Raw genomic sequence first — 21,096 nt, 5'->3', positions numbered from 1 at the left:
CACTTTCATGTTTTATGTTAAAAATATGGAAAAGAACTACAAAACTCTAATGAAAGAAATAAAAACTCTAAGTAAGTGGAGATGTTCCATATGCATGGATAGGAAGAATCAGTATTGTCAAGATGTTACTTCTTTCCAATTTATTTTATATATTCAATTTAGTCCCAATTAAAATCTCAGGAAAGCCCTTTTGGCTCTGAGCAGCACCATGGCGGTCGGCAAGAACAAGCACCTTATGAGAGGAGGCAAAAAGGGAGCCAAGAAGAAAGTGGTTGTCCCATTTCCTAAAAGAGATTGGTATGATGTGAAAGCATCAGTTATGTTCAATATAAGGAATATTGGGAAAACATTGGTCATGAGAACTCAAGAAACCAAAATCACATCTGATGGCCTCAAAGGTCGTGTTTTTGAAGTGAGTCTTGATGATCTACAGAATGATGAAGTAGCATTTAGAAAATTCAAGCTAATTACTGAGGATGTTCAGGGCAAAAACTGTCTGACTAATTTTCATGGTATGGATCTTAGCCGTGACAAAATGTGCTCCATGGTCAAAAAATGGCAGATCATGATTGAAACTCACATTGATATCAAGACTACCAATGGTTACTCTGTGAGTTTTAATTAAAAAAATGCAACAATCAGATTCAGAAGACCTCTTATGCCCAGCACCAGCAGGTGTACCAGATCCACAAGAAGATGATGGAAATCATGACCCAAGAGGTGCAGACAAATGACTTGAAAGAGGTAGTCAATAAATTGATTCCAGATAGCATTGGAAAAGACATAGAAAAGGCTTGCCAGTCTATTTATCTGCTCCATGATGTCTTCGTTAGAAAAGTAAAAATGCTGAAGAAGCCCAAATTTGAATTGGGAAAACTCATGGAACTACATGGTGAAGCTAGTAGTTCTGGAAAAGCTATTGGGGATGAGACAGGTGCTAAAGTTGAATGAGCTGATGAATATGAGCCACCAGTCCAAGAATCTGTTTAAAATGCAGACTTTTAATGGTGACAAATAAAAGATCTTATTTGTGGTAAAAAAAAAAATCCCAGGAAATTATTTTGTGGACATTGACAAACAGATTCTACAGCTTCTAAGTAAAAGCAATAACCATAGATAGCTAAAATAACACAATACTGAAGGAGAAGACAAAGTTGGGTTGACACTACCCAACTTCAAGACTTACAATAAAGCCACGGTAATTAAGACAGTGTGGTTTTAATGAAAGAATAGAAAAATTATCAATGGAATAGAATAGAGAGCCCAGAAATAGACTCACTTAACAAAGGAACAAAGACAATACAATGGAGAGAAAATAGTCTTTTCAATGAAAAGTGATAAAATGACTGGACATTGACATCCCCCCCCCAAAAAAAAGAATCTAGACATAGATTGTTCCCAAAAATTAACTCAAAATAGATCACCTACCTAAGCATAACATGCAGGATTACAAAATTAATAGACTATAACATAGAAAATGTAGATGACCTTAGGTATAACAGTGACTTTTTAGATACTATTCCAAAGGCATGATCCATGACAGAAATAATTGATAACTTAAACTTCATTAAAATTATAAACTTCTGTTCTGCAAAAGATACTGTCAAGAGAATGAGAAGACAAAGCACAGACTGGCAGAAGATATTTGCAAAAGACATCTGACAAAGGACTGTAGCTCAAAATATATAAAGAGCTCTTAAAACTTAACAGTAAGAAAACAACCCAATTAAAAAATGGACAAGAGAACCGAAGAGACACCTCATGAAAGAAGATATATACATGATGAATGAACATATGAAAAGATGCTCAACAACATATATCATTAGGGAATTGCAAATTAAAACCACAATGAGATATTGCTACACAAGTATTGTTGTTGTTGTTCAGTTGCTAAGTCATGTCCAAATTTTTGCCACCCCGTGGACTGCAGCACACCAGGCTCTCTGTCCTCTACTATCTCCCAGAGTTTGCTCAAATTCATGTCTGTTGAGTCAGTGATGCTGTTTAACCATCTCATCCTCTGCTGCCCCCTTCTCCTTTTGCCTTCAATTGTTCCAAGTATCAGGGTCTTTTCCAATGAGTCAGCTGTTTGCATCAGGTGGCCAAAGTATTGGAGCTTCAGCTTCAGCATCAGTCCTTCTAACGAATATTCAGGGTTGGTTTCCTTTCAAATTGACTGGTTTCATCTCCTTGCAGTCCAAGGGACTCTTAAGAGTCTTCTCCAGCTCCTCAGTTTGAAGGTAACAATTCTTCAGTGCTCAGCCTATTTTATTGTCCAACTTTCACATCCATACATGACTACTGGAAAAACCATAGCTTTGGCTATATGGACCTTTGTTGGCAAAGTAATGTATCTGCTTTTCAATATGCTGTATAGGTTGGTCATACCTTTTCTTCCAAGGAGCAAGTGTCTTTTAATTTCATGGCTGCAGTCATCATCTGCAGTGATTTTGGATCCCAAGAAAATAAAATCTGTCACTGCTTCCACATTTCCTCTTTCTATTTGCCATAAAGTGATAGAGACAAATGCCATGATCTTGGTTTTTTGAATGTTGAGTTTCAAGCCAGCTTTTCACTCTTCTCTTTCACCCTCATCAGGAAGCTCTAGGTCTGCTTCACTTTTTGCCATTAGAGTGGTGTCATCTGCATATCTGAGGTTGTTGGTATTTCTCCTGGTAATCTTGATTCTAGCTTGTGCTTCATCCAGCCTGGCATTTTGCATGATGCACTCTGCATATAAGTTAAATGAGCAAGGTGACAGTATACAGCCTTGTCATACTCTTTTCCCAATTTTGAACAAGTCTGTTGTTCCATTTCCAGTTCTAACTTGCTTCTTGACTTGCATACAGGTCTTAGGGGACAGACAGGTAGGGTTGTCTGGAATTCCCATCTCTTTAAGAATTTTCCAGTTTGTTGTTATTCACACAGTCCAGGTTTAAATGTATTAAATCAAGCAGAAGTAGATGTTTTTATGGAATTCCTTTGCTTTCTCCATGATCCAACAGGTATTGGCAATTTGATCTCTGGCTCCTCTGCTTTTTCTAAACCCAGCTTGTACATCTGGAAGTTCTAGGTTCACGTACTGTTGAAGCCTAGCTTGAAGGATTCTGAGCATTACCTTGTTGGCGTGTGAAATGAGTACAATTGTCTGGTAGTGTGAACATTCTTTGGTATTGCCCTTCTTTGGGATTTAAATGAAAAGTGACCTTTTCTAGTCCTGTGGCCACTGCTGAGTTTTCCAAGTTGGCTGGCACATTGAGTGCAACACTTTAACAGCATCAACTTTTAGGGTTTTATATAACTCAGCTGGAGTTCCGTCACCTCCACTAGCTTTGTTCATAGTTATGCTTCCTAAGGCCCACTTGATTTCACACTCCAGGATGTCTGGCTCTAGGTGAGTGACCACACCATCATGATTATCTGGGTCATTAAGACCTTTTTTGTATAGTTCTTCTGTGTTTTCTTGCCACCTCTTCTTAATCTCTTCTGCTTCTGTTAGGTCCTTACCATTTCTGTCCTTTATTGTGCCCAACCTTATATGAAATGTTCCTTTGATATCTCTAATTTTCTTGAAGAGATCTATAGTCTTTCCCATTCTATTGTTTTCCTCAATTCCTTTACTCTGTTCCCTTAAGAAGGATCTCTTATCTCCTTGCTAGTCTCCGGAACTCTGTGTTCAGTTGGGCATATCTTTCCCTTTCTCCCTTGCCTTTTGCTTCTCTTCTTTCCTCAGCTATTTGTAAAGCCTCCCCAGACAACCCCTTTGCCTTCTTACATTTCTTTCTTTGGGATGGTTTTGGTCACTGCCTCCTATACAGTGTTATGAACCTCCATCCATAGTTCTCCAGGCACTCTGTTTACCAGATCGAATCCCTTGAGTCTATTTGTCACCTTCACTGTATAATTACAAAGGATTTGATTTAGGTCATACTTAAGTGGTCTAGTGGTTTCCCTACTTTCTTTAATTTTAGTCTGAATTTTGCATTAAGGAGCTGATGATCTGAGCCACAGTCAGCTCAGGTCTTGTTTTTGCTGACTGTTTAGAGCTTCTCCTTCTTTGGCTGCAAAGAACATAATCAATCTGATTATGTTTTGGTGTTGACCATCTGGTGATGTCCATGTGTAGAGTCATCTTTTGTGTTGTTGGAAAATGGTGTTTGCTATAGCCAGCATGTTATTTTGACAAAACTCTGTTAGCCTTTGCCCCACTTCATTTTGTATTTCAAGGTCAAATTTGCCTGTTTCTTATGGTATCTTTTTAAAAAAATTTATTTATTTTTTAATTGAAGCATAATTGCTTTACAGAATTTTGTTGTGTTCTGTCAAAATCTCAACATGAATCAGCCATAGGTATGTATATATCCCCTCCCTCTTGAACCTCCCTCCCATCTTCCTCCCCAACCCACCCCTCTAGGTTGATACAGAGCCCCTGTTTGAGTTTCCTGAGCCATACAGCAAATTCCCATTTGCTATCTATTTTACTTATGATAATGTAAGTTTCTATGTTACTCTTTCCATACATCTCACCCACTTCTCCCCTCTCCCCATGTCCATAAGTCTGTTCTCTGTGTCTATTTCTCCACTGTTGCCCTGCAAATAAATTCTTTGGTACCATATTTCTTGATTCCAGATATATGCATTAGTATATGATATTTATCTTTCTCTTTTGGATTTACTTCACTCTGTAATAGGCTTTAGCTTCATCCACCTCATTAGAACTGACCCAAATGTATTCCCTTTTACGGCTTAGTAATATCCCATTGTGTATATGTACCACAGCTTCTTTATCCATGCATCTGTCGATGGACATCTAGGTTGCTTCCATGTTCTAGCTACTGTAAATACTGCTGCAATGAACACTGGGGTACATGTGTCTTTTTTCATTTGGTTTCTTCTGGGTATATGCCTAGGAGTGGGATTGCTGGGTCATATGGTGATTTTATTCTTAGATTTTAAAGAATCTCCAGACCTTCTTGCATAGTGGCTGTATCAGTTTACATTCCCACCAACAGTACAAGAGGGTTCCTTTTACTCCACACCCTTTTCAGCATTTATTGTTTGTAGAATTTTTCATGATGGCCATTCTGACTGGTGTGAGGTAATCTCTCACTGTAGTTTTGATTTGCATTTCCCTAATAATGAGCAACTGCAGCCATGAAATTAAAAGACGCTTACTCCTTGGAAGGAAAGTTATGACCAACTTAGATAGCATATTAAAAAGCAGAGACAGGGCTTCCCTTGTGGCTCAGCTGGTAAAGAATCTGCCTGCAATGTGGGGACCTGGGTTCGATCTCTGGGTTGGGAAGATCCCCTGGAGAAGGGAAAGGCTGCCCACTAAAATAAAAAATAAAAAGCAGAGACATTACTTTGCTAACAAAGATCCATCTAGTCAAGGCTATGGTTTTTCCAGTGGTCATGTATGGATGTGAGAGTTGGACTGTGAAGAAAGCTGAGTGCCGAAGAATTGATACTTTTGAACTGTGGTGTTGGAGAAGACTCTTGAGAGTCCCTTGGACTGCAAGGAGATCCAACCAGTCCAACCTAAAGGAGATCAGACCTGGGTGTTCCTTGGAAGGACTGATGCTAAAGCTGAAACTCCAATACTTTGGCCACCTGATGTGAAGAGTTGACTCATTGGAAAAGACCCTGATGCTGGGAGGGATTGGGGACAGGAGGAGAAGGGGACTACAGAGGATGAGATGGCTGGATGGCATCACCGACTCAATGGCCGTGAGTTTGAGTAGACTCCAGGAGTTGATGATGGACAGGGAGGCCTGGTGTGCTGTGACTCATGGGGTCGCAAAGAGTCAGACATGACTGAGCGACCGAACTGAACTGAATAATGAGCGATATTGAGAATCTTCTCATGTGTTTGTTAGCCACCTGTATGTATTCTTTGTTTAGGTCTTTTCCCCACTTTTTGATTGGGTTGTTTGTTTTTCTGGTATTGAGTTGTATGAGCTGCTTATATATTTTGTACATTAATATTTTCTCAGTTGTTTCATTTGCTATTATTTTCTCCCATTCTGAAGGTTGTCTTTTCACCTCACTTATAGTTTTCTTTGCTGTGCACAAGATTTTAAGTTTAATTAGGTCCCACTTTTTTACTTTTGTTTTTATTTCCATTACTCTAGGAGGTGGTTCATAGAGGATCTTGCTTTGATTTATGTTATCAAGTGTTCTGTCTATGTTTTCCTTGAAGAGTTTTATAGTTTCTGGTCTTACATCTAGGTCTTTGGGACGATCTTCCCTGGTGGCTCAGAGGTTAAAGCATCTGCCTCCAATGCAGGAGACCCGGGTTCGATCCCTGGGTCGGGAAGATCCCCTGGAGAAGGAAATGGCAATCCACTCCAGTATTCTTGCCTGGAGAATCCCATGAACGGAGAAGCCTAGTAGGTTACAGTCCATGGGGTCACAAAGAGTCGGACATGACTAAGTGACTTCACCTCACCTCATCTAGGTCTTTAATCCATTTTGAGTTTATCTTTGTTTATGGTGTTAGGAAGTGTTTTAATTTCATTCTTTTACATGTAGCTATCCAGTTTTTCCAGCACCACTTATCAATGTGGGAGACCTGGGATCGATCCCTGGGTTGTGAAGATCCCCTGGAGAAGGGAACGGCTACCCACTCCAATACTCTGGCCTGGAGAATTCCATGGACTGTATAGTCCATGGGGTCACAAAGAGTTGGACATGACTGAGCAACTGTCACTTTCACTTTTTCCTATAATGATGAGGACACCTTTTTGGGGGTGTTACTTCTAGAAGGTGTTGTAGGTCTTCATGGAACTGGTCAACTTCAGCTTTTTGGCATCAATGGTTGGGGCATAGACTTGGATTACTATGATGTTGAATGATTTTCCTTGAAAACAAGTTGAGATCGTTCTGTCATTTTTGAGATTGCACCAAAGTACTGCATTTCAGACTCTTTTGTTGACTCTGAGGACTATTCCATTTCTTCTAAGGAATTCTTGCCCACAGTAGTAGATATAGTAGTCATCTGAATTAAATTCACCGATTCCTATATATTCCTAAGATGTTGATGTTCAATCATGCTATATCCTTCTTGACCACATCCAATTTACCTTGATTCATGGACCTAGTATTTCAGGATCCTATGCAGTATGGTTCTTTACAGTGTCGGAATTTATCTTCACCACCAGACACATCCACAAGTGAGCATCATTTCTGCTTTGTCCCAGCTGCTTCATTCTCTCTGGAGCTATTTGTAACTGCTCTCTGCTCTTCTGCAGTAACATATTGAACACGTACTGACCTGGGGGGCTCATCTTCCAGTGTCATATCTTTTTGCCTTTTTGTACTGTTCCTGGGATTCTTGAGGCAAACCATGAAGTGGTTTGCCATTTCCTCCTCCAGTGGACCACATTTTGTCAGAACTGTTCACTATGTCCTGTCCATCTTGGGTGGCCCTGCATGGAATAGCTCATGGCTTCATTGAGTTATGCAAGCCCCTTTGCCATGACAAGGCTGTGATCCATGAAGGGAACACAAGTATTAGAATAGCCAAAATTCAGAGCCCTGAGAATGCCAAATGCTGATGAGGATGTGGAGTAATAGGAAACTGTCATTCATTGCTGGTGGGAAATCTACATGGTACAGCTATTTTATAAGACTGGCAGTTCCTTACGAAACTAAACATCCTTTAATATTATCCAGGAATCATACTCCTTAGTATTTTCCAAAAGAATTGTAAAATGATGTCCATGCAAATACCTGTACCTGGGTATGTATAGTGGTTCAATTCATAATTGTCCAAACCTGCAGTCAAATGATGTCCTTCAGTAAGTGACTGAATAAACAAACTGTGGTACTTTCAGATGGTAGAATATTATTCAGAGCTAAAAAGAAATGACCTGTCCAGCCATGAAAAGGCATGGTGGAATCTTACTGGAAGTACATATTACTAAGTGAGAGAAGCCAATCTGAAAAAACTCTGTATGCTCTAAAAAGTAATCTTTTAAAAATATTTAGCATAATTTTTATTCTTATTTCAACTGACTTTTTAGACTGCTTGCAATAAATATGAGGTCTTCTATATTTGCATTACAAAAGAGAGAATAAATACAGATGCCCCTTGAACAACATGGGTATTAGTGGGACTAACCCCACACACAGTTGAAATTCTGCTTTTAACTGTATAGTTCACGCTCCATACACGTATATGCACATCTGCAGATTCAACCAACTGTGGATTATTTGTTCTATATACATTTGTTGAAAAAAAAATCCACATATAAATTACCCATGAAGTTCAACTCATTTTCAAGGTTTCAATTATATGTCAATATTTTATTTTATTTTTTAAAATTATTTATTTATATATTTATTTTTTACTTTACAATATTGTATTGGTTTTGCCATACTTCAACATGAATCCACCATGTGTGTTCAGTTCAGTTCAGTTTAGTTGCTCAGTCATGTCCGACTCTTTGTGACCCCATGAATCGCAGCACGCCAGGCCTCCCTGTCCATCACCAACTCCCGGAGTTCACTCAGACTCACGTCCATCGAGTCAGTGATGCCATCTAGCCATCTCATCCTCTGTCGTCCCCTTCTCCTCCTGCCCCCAATCCCTCCCAGCATCAGAGTCTTTTCCAATGAGTCAACTCTTCGCATGAGGTGGCCAAAGTACTGGAGTTTCAGCTTTAGCATCATTCCTTCCAAAGAAATCCCAGGGCTGATCTCCTTCACAATGGACTGGTTGGATCTCCTTGCAGTCCAAGGGACTCTCAAGAGTCTTCTCCAACACCACAGTTCAAAAGCATCAATTCTTCAGTGCTCAGCCTTCTTCACAGTCCAACTCTCACATCCATACATGACCACAGGAAAAACAATAGCCTTGACTAGACGGACCTTAGTCAGCAAAGTAATGTCTCTGCTTTTGAATATGCTATCTAGGTTGGTCACAACTTTTCTTCCAAGGAGTAAGTGTCTTTTAATTTCATGGCTGCAATCACCAGTGATTTTGGAGCCCCCCAAAATAAAGTCTGACACTGTTTCCACTGTTTCCCCATCTATTTCCCATGAAGCGATGGGACCAGATGCCATGATCTTCGTTTTCTGAATGTTGAGCTTTAGCCACTGGTGTATGAGACAGCAAAAGAGACACAGATGTATAGAACAGTCTTTTGGACTCTGTGGGAGAGGGAGAGGGTGGGATGATTTGGGAGAATGGCATTGAAACATGTATAATATCAACTGTATGTCAATATTTTAAAATCCCTCATCCCTGGGTGGTGTATCACAGATGGATTTTTAAAATTTTTCTTTACATTTTTTTTCATTTTTCATATTCTTTTATAATAAATGTTTACAATTTAAAGGTTATCTTTAAAATATCAAAGATAATGTGGAAGAGTAAAAATAGCCTGGACTGCAGGGTAATTCTTTAGTATTTACCTCAAGAATCCTTCTAGTATTCTGACAGTTGTGACATTTAAAAACTATATTTGAAATTAATATCCTATCCTGGTGTGACTACTTTGATATTGCAGCATGTTTTTTGTTGGTTGCTTTGTCCTTTTGCCATGAACAGTTAAGTGCCTGAAGTTCCTTTCTGTTGCCCACATGATGTGTTATGGATTCTAGAAAATTTTATGTCTTCTTGGAAGTATGGCAAAAATTGCCTGTTTGTTGTAAATATCAGTTTGTTGGGAGATATTCATAATGTTGGGTTTATGCACTGTCTATAAATTCACTCCTTCCTCTTTTGCCTGAAGATATACTTGGAAATAAAGTGTTTCATCACTTAAGTAATTTTCCACAAAATATCAGAAATAAATTAGAGGAGAGAGGAGTACACTCAAGTGAGATATATTGAATATAATTGTGTATATGTACTACAGAAACTGAACTTGAGAGAGAAAAGAGCATAGTTTTTCACAAGATGCTCCAAGGGGAAAAGAAAATGCCATACTTTAGTAGAGAGAGAAATTTAAGAATGAAGTGTTCAAAAGCTGAAACAACCAGTGGATACAACTTTCAAGAACCAACTTGTTTCTAATAAAATACCAGTCAGTGACAGAGCCAGTATATGGTCATCCTCAAGTTGTCTTGTTCTCAGTTGGCCTGCTGTAGTCATTCACCTTTGGCTACCATTGTGCGGTCCATGCTTCTAGTACTATGATTACAATGGGTAGGAGGGGCTGGGTATTCTTATGCTGAAGGCAATCTTTGGTGCCCCTGTATCAGTTTATTTCTACTCCTGAGTACTTACCATGTATCAATATGTGCACTTAATTCTGGAATGTACAGTCTAGAAGGGAAGACTCTTCTGCATAAAACTTGTCAAGCCCAGGCAAATGGTAGTTGTCAGTAGAAAGGCAAAGTACTGCCAGTATGTGTGGGTAAAGAGGGAAAACAGTTTGGCAAATGGAGAGGAAGGTAGTGGCTTCTCAGCTGATACTTGCAGGACTATGTGCACTCAGGGTCTAGTGGGAAGCTCGCTTTGGCATTCAGAATGCAAAAGTAGGAAGTCAAGAAACACCTGGAGTAACAGGCAACTTTGGCCTTGGAGTACAGAATGAAGCAGGGCAAAGCCTAATAAAATTCTGCCAGGAGAATGTACTGGTCATAATGAACAGCCTCTTCCAACAACACAGCAGAAGACTCTACACATGGAGATCACCAGATGGTCGACACCAAAATCAGAATAATTACATTCTTTGCTTAGCAATCCACTCCAGTATTCTTGCCTGGAGAATCCCATGGACGGAGAAGCCTAGTAGGTTATAGTCCACGGGGTCACAAAGAGTCGGACACAACTGAGCGACTTCACCTCATCTTCACCTCACCTACATTCTTTGCAGCCAAAGATGGAGAAGCTCTACACAGTCAGCAAAAATGAGACCGGGAGCAAACTGTGGCTCAGATCATGATGTCCTAATTGCCAAATTCAGACTGAAATTGAAGAAAGTGGAGAAAACCACTAGACCATTCAGGTATGACCTAAATCAAATCCCTTATGACTATACAGTGGAAGAGAGAAATAGATTCAAGTGATTAGATAAGATAGACTGAGTGCCTGATGAACTATGGAATGAGGTTCGTGACATTGTACAGGAGACAGGGATCAAGACCATCCTCATGGAAAAGAAATGCAAAAAAGCAAAATGGCTGTCTGGGGAGGCCTTATAAATAGCTGTGAAGGAGAAAAGGAAAGATATACCCATCTGAATGCAGAGTTTCAAAGAATAGCTAGGAGCAATAAGAAAGCCTTCTTCAGCAATCAGTGCAAAGAAACAGGAAAACAACAGAATGGGAAAGATTAGAGATCTCTTTAAGAAAATTAGAGATACAAAGGGAACATTTCATGCAAAGATGGGCTCAATAAAGGACAGAAATGATATGGACCTAACAGAAGCAGAAGATATTAAAAAAGAGGTGGCAAGAATACACGGAAGAACTGTACAAAAAAAATCTTCATGACCCAGATAATTACGATGGTGTGATCATTCATCTAGAGCCAGACATTCTGGAATGTGAAGTCAAGTGGGCTTTATAAAGCATCACTACGAACAAAGCTAGTGGAAGTGATGGAGTTCCTGTTGAGCTATTTCAAATCCTGAAAGATGATGCTGTGAAAGTGCTGCATTCAATATGCCCACAAATTTGGAAAACTCAGCAGTGGCCACAGGACTGGAAAAGGTCAGTTTTCATTCCAATCCCAAAGAAAGGCAATGCCAAAGAATGCTCAAACTACCACACAATTGCACTCATCTCACATGCTAGTAAAGTAATGCTGAAAATTCTGCAAGCCAGGCTTCAGCAATATGTGAACCGTGAACTTCCAGACGTTCAAGCTGGTTTTAGAAAAGGCAGAGGAACCAGAGATCAAATTACCAACATCTGCTGGATCATCAAAAAAGCAAGAGAGTTCCAAAAAACCATCTATTTCTGCTTTATTGACTATGCCAAAGCCTTTGACTGTGTGGATCACAATAAACTGTGGAAATTCTGAACAAGCTGGGAATACCAGACCACCTGACCTGCCTCTTGAGAAACCTGTACGCAGGTCAGGAGGCAACAGTTAGAACTGGACATGGAACAACAGACTGGTTCCAAATAGGAAAAGGAGTACATCAAGGCTGTATATTGTCACCCTGCTTATTTAACTTCTATGCAGAGTACATCATGAGAAACGCTGGGCTGGAGGAAGCACAAACTGGAATCAAGATTGCCGGGAGAAATATCAATCATGTCAGATATGCAGATGACACCACCTTATGGCAGAAAGTGAAGAAGAACTAAAAAGCCTCTTGATGAAAGTGAAAGAGGAGAGTGAAAAAGTTGGCTTAAAGCTCAACATTCAGAAAACTGAGGTGATGGCATCCGGTCCCATCACTTCATGGCAAATAGATGGGGAAATGGGGGAAACAGTGGAAACAGTGGCTGACTTTATTTTGGGGGGCTCTAAAATTACTGCTGATGGTGATTGCAGCCATGAAATTAAAAGACGCTTCCTCCTTTGAAGGAAAGATATGACCAACCTAGATAGCATATTAAAAAGCAGAGACATTTCTTTTTCAACAAAGGTCCATCTAGTCAAGGCTATGGCTTTTCGGGTGGTCATGTATGGATGTGAGATTTGGGCTATAAAGAAAGCTGAATGCCAAAGAATTGATGCTTTTCAACTGTGGTGTTGGAGAAGACTCTTGAGATTCCCTTGGACTGCCAAGAAATCCAACCAGTCCATCCTAAAGGAGATCAGACCTGGGTGTTCATTGGAAGGACTGATGTTGAAGCTGAAACTCTAATACTTTGGCCACCTGATGCGAAGAGCTGACTCATTTGAAAAGACCTTGATGCTGGGAAATATTGAGGGCAGGAGGAGAAAGGGATGACAGAGGATAAGATGGTTCGATGGCATCACCAACTCAATGGACATGGGTTTTGGTGGACTCCGGGAGTTGGTGATGGACAAGGAGGCCTGGCGTGTTGGGGTTCATGGGGTCGCAAAGAGTTGGACACAACTGGGTGACTGAACTGAACCTACGTCTTCCTGAGGCTTATCACACCAGACTAAGAAGATTGATTTTTGAATTAAGATTAGAACTGATAAGAAGCACTTTAAAAAGAGTGCTCTGCTCTTAACAGTAGGGTGCACTGGGGAAAGGTCTCAACTGGAGAAATCACCTTTTCCTGTTAACCCTCCAACCCTATCACACCCTGCATCCTAATATACCTCCATTGGCTTACTCTCCAAAGGAGTGGGAACGTTATAACACTTAACTCTTTTCTATTTAGCATCCAATCTTTGATAAGAGGCTTACATTAGGACATTCTTCAGATTTTCAGTTACCTGGATCTTCCTATGGATACAAGAAGAAAAATACAACCATGTCATGTTAAAAAACAATTAGGAATATCAAAGTTTCTTGTTCCAGCCTTTACCTTCTTTATGTATAAATATATTAATAAGGTATAAAGAATTATCGAAAGTGTAACACGAATGTGTGGGTTTTCTGAGTATGGAGTTTCTATAGCCTTTTTGCTTGTATTTGGATATTTTTTTGGCATCTGTAATTAGCTCTTTATTATTAGATCTAATGGAGGTGAACAAAGGTCAGACAACCCAAAGAGACAGATAATTACATACCTCTGTTATTCTGAGTTCAAGTATCTTTCTTGACACAACCCTTCCTCATATCAGAAGAATGACCCGAGGATAGGAAAAGCCAAGATAAAAATTTGCCTTCTTCCACTTAGGAGAAATAAGGTACTGCCCTCTGTAGCCTCCATTTACATTTATAAAATGTTAGGAAAATCTGTCTTTTTTTTTTTGGAGACTATGTCTCTGAGGTTTACATTATCTGGTTTATTGTCTTAGTGTCTCTTCCCTTGGGAGCATCTCTATCTTCTTGGAAAGAAATTGCTTTTTCCTCTCAATCAAATGAAGTTGTTCTAGTAGGGTATCCAGGTGTCCTTGGTTACAAAGATAGGTATACTGTAGAGAATGGAAACAGCAGAGTGGGCAGCCAGGTGGTAGTTGAGGTCTCAGTTCCAACTGTTTTGAGGACAGACTGACCCTCTGGTTATGTGAAACATTAACATTCAGTTTTTATATAAGATTAGAGTTGTTTCTATTACTTAAGGGAAGTAATAGAGTTGTTCTCAAAGAAAACACTCTTTATCTGTTCACTCTTTTCCATCCCTACCACAACTACTCTAGTTAATATTCTTATGACCTCTTACATCAACTGTTAAAATAGCTTCCTGGCAAGCCTCCCTTTGCTCATGGAGGAAGTGAATATTTAATTGTATTTCATTTTATTGCACATCCCAGGTACCACAGGTCCCTAACAGGAAGGTGATGTTGGAATCTTGGCCCAAATTGGGGGCAGTGATGGTGACAGCTAACGCAGTAATAGTGATGGCATCATCTGTGGATCAGGGGGAGAGGTCATACTTCACATGGAGTAAGTGCTGGGACCCAAGGTGGGACCTTGTCTTTCTCATTTGTACCCAGAACCTGTCCCTGTAGTGTTTGTACAAACATTAACTCTTTGGCCAGAATGCCAGGACAAGTGCAGCCTATGCTCAAGCAGTAAATTGATTAGTAAATTATTATAAAAATAAAAACATATTCTCGGACATTGTACTAACCGTTTCAGGGAGTTATTAGAATTCTTCAAGGAGTTTAGAATTTCTGATTTTGAAAACTGCTACAGCATTGCAAAGCAAATATCCATAGGCTTAGAAAGAAAAGTCAAAGTTATAGATCACTACATTTCAAAGAAAAGAAGATTATTTTCAGATGAAGTCTTGGATCTTAAATTGAACGTGAGTAATATTATGTTCTATGAGGAGAAGTGTAGTGCTTCTAGAAGGAAGATACCAGATAATGAAAGATTAAAAAAAAGCCTAACTTATAATTCACCATTTATAAATCTTTTTTAATCTACAAAAAAGAGAGGTATAGACCAGCACTGAACAATAACAGTACTTTTGTGATAAGGATGATGCAAATGCTCTCTATCAGTGCTTTCCAATTCAATAGCTACCAGCTACATGTTGTTGTTCAGTTGTTAAATCATGTCCAACTCTTTGCGATAGCATGGACCATAGCACACTAGTCTTCTCTGTCCTTCATCATCTCCTGGGGTTTGCTCAAACTCATGTCTTTGAGTTGGTGATGCCATCCAACCATCTCATCCTCTGCCACCCTGAACATCTGAAGCATGGCTATTATGACTAAAGATGCAAATATTTAATTTTAGTTAATTTATCTCTAACTACAACTGTTTAGAAGACAGTGAAGTTTAGTGTTTAGTAGACACTGTGATATATGGGAATCACCTGAAAGAAATAAGTATGTTATTTTGGACTAATAAGACTTCAGCTTCCCGGGTGGCACTAATGGTAAAGAACCTACCTGCCAATGCAGGAGACATAGAGACTGGGTTTGATCCCTAAGTTGGGAAGATTCCCTGGAGGAGGGCACGGCAAACCACTCCAGTATTTTTGCCTGGAGAACCCCATGGACAGAGGAGCCTGATGGGCTACAGTTCATAGGGTCACACAGAGTCAGACATAACTGAAGTGACTTAGCATGTATAAGACTTGAACAGAACACGTTGGCTATTTTCAAACATCTGAAGGATTGCCATGTGGTTGTTTAGAAATGTTTATTGTGATTCCACAAAGCAGAATCAGAACTAATGAATAACCAGTTACACAGGGACCAATTATGGACTTTATGTAAGGAACTTTGTAACAAGTAGTATGTCTAAAACTTCAGTGCGTGACTAGACTAAATGTCCTTCAAGGTCCTTTTTCTGTACTGTGAATCTGTGATTATATGATTTAAATGTTGGTAATGGTATACTATGGAGAGAATTTCTTTCCAGCTAAATAACCATGTAATACAAAGGTCATTTAAGACACCCAGGCGAGGTGGCCTTGTCTATTTTTTTTTGATTAAATCCTGGGTGAAGTATATTCTGTCAATCTCTGAGATTAATTGTTCTATTTTCTACTCAATATTTTTGAGAAAAGTCTGTTACTAAAGTAATTTGTGGAAAAAAGAAAACTAACTTTTCAAGACCTTTTTCTTGAGGTTATCAACATATAAGTTTCATAATTCCTTCATTTTCCAGCTTTTATAGGTTTCTAAGATTATATCTTTAAAATATTGACAGGTAAACGTTGAGAACGATGCAGTTCCTAGGTTAGATAATGATTGATGCTAATTACTTCAGGTAAGAGTGTAATCTGACTAGATGGAAGCTGTTACCTTAATTTCTGTGTTTACATTTGTGCAATCATGTATTTTGTGTGATATTCAACCTAGGAAAAATTATAAAGTTAAAATAATTATGTATTTTATTTAAAAATTCAAATGCAATGGCAAATCAAATGATTCAAGAACAAATATTTATAGTGCACACTCTGATTGAAGCAATATACAGACACTGTGGATTCAGTGGGGGATATGGCATAGTCTATGGAGATAGACAAACTGTTAATCACATCTTGGAAATTAATTTCATGATGAGACGAGGAGCATAAAAGGGGTATGGGAACACAGAGAAAAACATTTAATCTAGCCTGGACTTGGAAAGGTGTGGAATGAGGACAAAATACATTATTGATTCTGTATCAATTTAGATATTATCTTTCTCATTTAATCTGTCAACACTGTATGCTTTTCCTGGGCTTAACTGCCCTCAGATTCACCCCTCATTTGTCCTCCTCTCTGCCTTATAATATATATGGGCTGAATCCTACAGTCTGCAATTCTTAGGCTGGCTAACATTTTGCTTCCATCTGAGTTCTGCCAACAGGCAAACCAGCAGGATATTAAACCCAGGAGAAAGAAACAGCCAGTTTTTCTCCTTACTCTGCATCAAGTCGTTTCCCTTTAATAGCTACATATTTCCCATGGTTCCAGCCCTATCAGATTGATCCACATGGCTTCAGATCCTATTGAAACTAACACTTTTTTATGTCGCTAATTATTGGATTCCCCAACTGTCCTATGTTTAGCTTCTCTGTCATTTTTGCCACCAATTTTCTGCTTTAAATATTTATCATGGTTTCTATTTTCCTGGACAATCTCTGACGATTACATGTGCGGCCAATAACAGTGACAGATTTTCTAGTATTAAACTTCATCACATTCCTGGGATAAACCCAATTCTGTCACCAGCAATTAAACAGGTTTAAGTTTCTTCTATAGTTAATAAGGGCTTCCCTGATAGCTCAGTTGGTAAAGAATGTGCCTGCAATGCAGGAGATCCCAGTTCAATTCCTGGGCTGGGAAGATCCCCTGGAGAAGGGATAAGCTACCCACTTTAGTATTCTTGGGCTTCCCTTGTGGCTCAGCTGGTAAAGAATCTGCCCACAATGTGGAGACCTGGGTTTGATCCCTGTGTTGGGAAGATCCCCTGGATAAGGGAAAGGCTACCCACTTTTATAATTAAGAAAAGAAAAAACATAAATACCCCTGGATCCTGAAACCTTCTCTGTATAACACTATATATCTCTCATATTCTCCATCTTTTAATCAAAAATATTTTTTGCACTTCTAGCTTTTATACATATTTTGAAAAATTCTATTAATGTAAGTAACAGATGATATATTTAACTTTAACTGTATGATGCAACCCAGGTGCTATTCGGAGGGGAATATATAGCCTTAAATAGATGTATTTTAAAAATAAGAAATGTATGAAACATCCAAGCCATTCAAGAAGCTAGGGAATAAATAGCATGTTAAGCCTAAGGAAGTATAAAGTAGGAAATAGAGAAAGTAAATGCAGAAATAAGGAAATGGAAAACAGTAGAGTCAAATAACAAAAGCCCATTCTTTGAAAATCTTATAAAACAGACAAAATTTTAAAATATGATTACTGAATATAGCTGAGCACAGAAGAATTGATGCTTTTGAACTGTGGTGTTGGAGAAGACTCTTGAGAGTCCCTTGGACTGCAAGGAGATCCAACCAGTCCATCCTAAAGGAGATCAGTCCTGGGTGTTCATTGGTAGGACTGATGTTGAAGCTGAAATTCCAACATTTTGGCCACCTAATGTGGAGAGCTGACTCATTGGAAAAGACCCTGATGCTGGGAAAGATTGAGGGCAGGAGGAGAAGGATGAGATGGTTGGATGGCATCACCGACACAATGGACATGGGTTTGGGTGGACTCCAGGAGTTGGTGATGGACAGGGAGGCCTGGCGTGCTGTGGTTGGTTTATGGCGTCACAGAGTCAGACATGACTGAATGACTGAACTGAACTGAATATAAAATCAGAAACAAACAATATAACTTAAATAAAATTATACAAAATATTGATGCAGAAGAGATTTAAATGTAGTAAGAGAACACAGCAAATATTACACCTTTCCCTCAGGATAAACAAATGATGGACAAAGAATAATTTCTACATACAGTATAGGGGTATTTCAGTGAATAAATTGAAATGAGCGAATAAGAAATTATCATTCTTCAAGACCTAAGGGATTAATGAATAATTGTCATCAGTGACTGCCAGCATCAGCACAAAGAGAGATAACCAGACATTATGTACCCTCCTACTGGAAGTACTTGGGCTTTCCTGGTAGCTAAGTTGGCAAAGAATTCACCTGCAATGCAGGAGACCCAGGTTTGATACCTGGCTGGGGAAGATCCCCTGGGAAGGAAATGGCAACCCACTCTAGTATTCTTGTCTGGAAAATCCCATGGACAGAGGAGCCTGGCAGGCTACAGTCCATGGGTCACAAAGAGTCAGACATGACTTGGTGACTAAACCACCATTGGAAGTACACAGCATCACCTATGGAGTAGTCTTGGAAAACAAAAGAAAATACACACACACACACAAATCTGATCAAGTCTCTCCTCTAACTGGGAATGAAAAGAAGTACAGAAGGCTGAAGAACATGTTAAAAGACACTAAAGTGTTGCAATCCACAAAATCCAGACTATGGGAAATAGGACAGAACACAAGATATATGTATGTGTTTCATTAAATAACAAAAATTAATTGTAATGGAAAAATGTTATGTGTGTGGGGAAACCTGTAGATTAAAAATAACTTTGGGACATAATAAGCAATACCAATGTATAGATCATATTTGGGCACCAATTTGAAGGAAAGCAATTAAGAAATATATATATAAATAAAAATTTTTAGGGTTTAGAATTGTGTGGAGTTCATATTTTATCCTTTAAAATGCATACTGAAATATTTAGAGATGAAACAGCATAATATCTTAAATTTGTTTTGCATTATTCAAGAAGCAAAGATTGGTGGTGGTAGTAGATGGAGGTATATATAATTAAAACCATGTTGGCCATGCATTAATGATTGTTGATGCTGAGTATCAGGTATATTGGGTTCATTATACTATTCTCTTTACTGTTGTGTATGTTTTAGGATTTCTGTAATAAAAATTTTTATTATAAATATCATGTCATTAAATATGAAATCCTAAGTGAAAGCAATGACTTTTTAGGAAAATAAAGATCAAATCGTAGGTATGAAGGCATTTGATGAGCTCCTATTGCTTAATGTTCCCTGAATTCAAGAGTTCTCTAATGTTTTCAGGCTTTGGGTTTAAGCTTCCTGCTTCTGGTTTTCAGTTTTATTTTTACAGTAGCCTCTAGACTTCTCCATCTATACAGCACCGATGATAAAACATCTAGGTTAAAGATGAAAAGTTTCTCCACCTTGAGGGACACTCAGAGAGGTTCACTGAGTTACAAGGAGAAGAGAAGATGGAGGGGGTAGTTAGAGGTAACTGGAATGAGATGCGGTGAGATCAAGAGAGGAGAGAGCAAGCTAGCCAGTAGTCTCTTCCTTATGTGCGCTCTATAGTCTGGACTGCTCAGAGGTATTTACAGAGTTATACGGGGAAGAGGAGAGGGACAGCCACTATGGAGAACAGTGTGGAGATTCCTTAAAAAATTGCAAATAGAACTACCTTATGACCCAGCAATCCCACTGCTGGGCATACACACCGAGGAAACCAGAATTGAAAGAGACACATGTACCCCAATGTTCATCGCAGCACTGTTTATAATAGCCAGGACATGGAAACAACCTAGATGTCCATCAGCAGATGAATGGATAAGAAAGCTGTGGTACATATACACAATGGAGTACTACTCAGCGGTTAAAAAGAATTCATTTGAATCAGTTCTGATGAGATGGATGAAACTGGAGCCGATTATACAGAGTGAAGTAAGCCAGAAAGAAAAACACCAATACAGTATACTAACACATATATATGGAATTTAGGAAGATGGCAATGACGACCCTGTATGCAAGACAGGGAAAGAGACACAGATGTGTATAACGGACTTTTGGACTCAGAGGGAGAGGGAGAGGGTGGGATGATTTGGGAGAATGACATTCTAACATGTATACTATCATGTGAATTGAATCGCCAGTATATGTCTGACGCAGGATGCAGCATGCTTGGGGCTGGTGCATGGGGATGACCCAGAAAGATGTTATGGGGAGGGAGGTGGGAGGGGGGTTCATGTTTGGGAATGCATGTAAGAATTAAAGATTTTAAAATTTAAAAAATAAAAAACTAAAAAAAAAATAAAATAAATAAAATAAAATAAAATAAAAAGACAAAAAAAAAAAGATCAAATCGCCTCATAAAGAAATAGAAACTTCCAACTGAACAATGAAAACTGAAACTATTTTCAAAGTTTAAGCCATCCTTATATGCTCCAAAACAAGCAGTTTGAAGGCCGATTTTATCAAATGGTCAGAGAGAGCCAAATCACCATGTCATTAACCTCTTCTAAAGCATATAAAATGGTGGGCAGTTTTTCAACTATTTTCCCCAGGCTAGCTCTCCTTAATTCAAAAACGAGATGAGGACTCCCCATGAAAATAACATTTGAGCCAAACTCACTCACACGGCAGAAAATACCTTAAATAGATTAATAGCATATTCAGCATAGCAGTGAATGAAATGAACAAAGAGATAGTGTCTGAGAAATAAAAACATGATTTAACATTAGGAAATACTTTCAATTATAATTCCCTACATTAACTAATTAAAGAAGTGTGTTAGTTTGCTAGGACTGCAATACAAAAATACCAGAGACCAGG

At 38.8% G+C, this 21,096-nt stretch overlaps 1 non-coding gene and 1 pseudogene across 1 annotated transcript; both read left to right on the top strand.

Moving 5' to 3' along the window:
- Positions 1-208: 208 nt before the first annotated feature.
- Positions 209-1,046, top strand: LOC138930004 (small ribosomal subunit protein eS1-like; annotated as a pseudogene).
- Positions 1,047-6,247: 5,201 nt separating this feature from the next.
- On the top strand, positions 6,248-6,319 carry TRNAW-CCA (transfer RNA tryptophan (anticodon CCA)). Its single transcript has one exon. It is a non-coding gene; the product is annotated as a tRNA-Trp (tRNA).
- The last annotated feature ends 14,777 nt before the right edge of the window (positions 6,320-21,096 follow it).

This window comes from Ovis canadensis, chromosome X (assembly GCF_042477335.2).
Source record: "Ovis canadensis isolate MfBH-ARS-UI-01 breed Bighorn chromosome X, ARS-UI_OviCan_v2, whole genome shotgun sequence".
Classification (NCBI taxonomy): domain Eukaryota; kingdom Metazoa; phylum Chordata; class Mammalia; order Artiodactyla; family Bovidae; genus Ovis; species Ovis canadensis.
The sequence above is the reverse complement of the archived record's forward strand: the minus strand, read 5'-3'. Positions and strand labels throughout refer to the sequence as shown.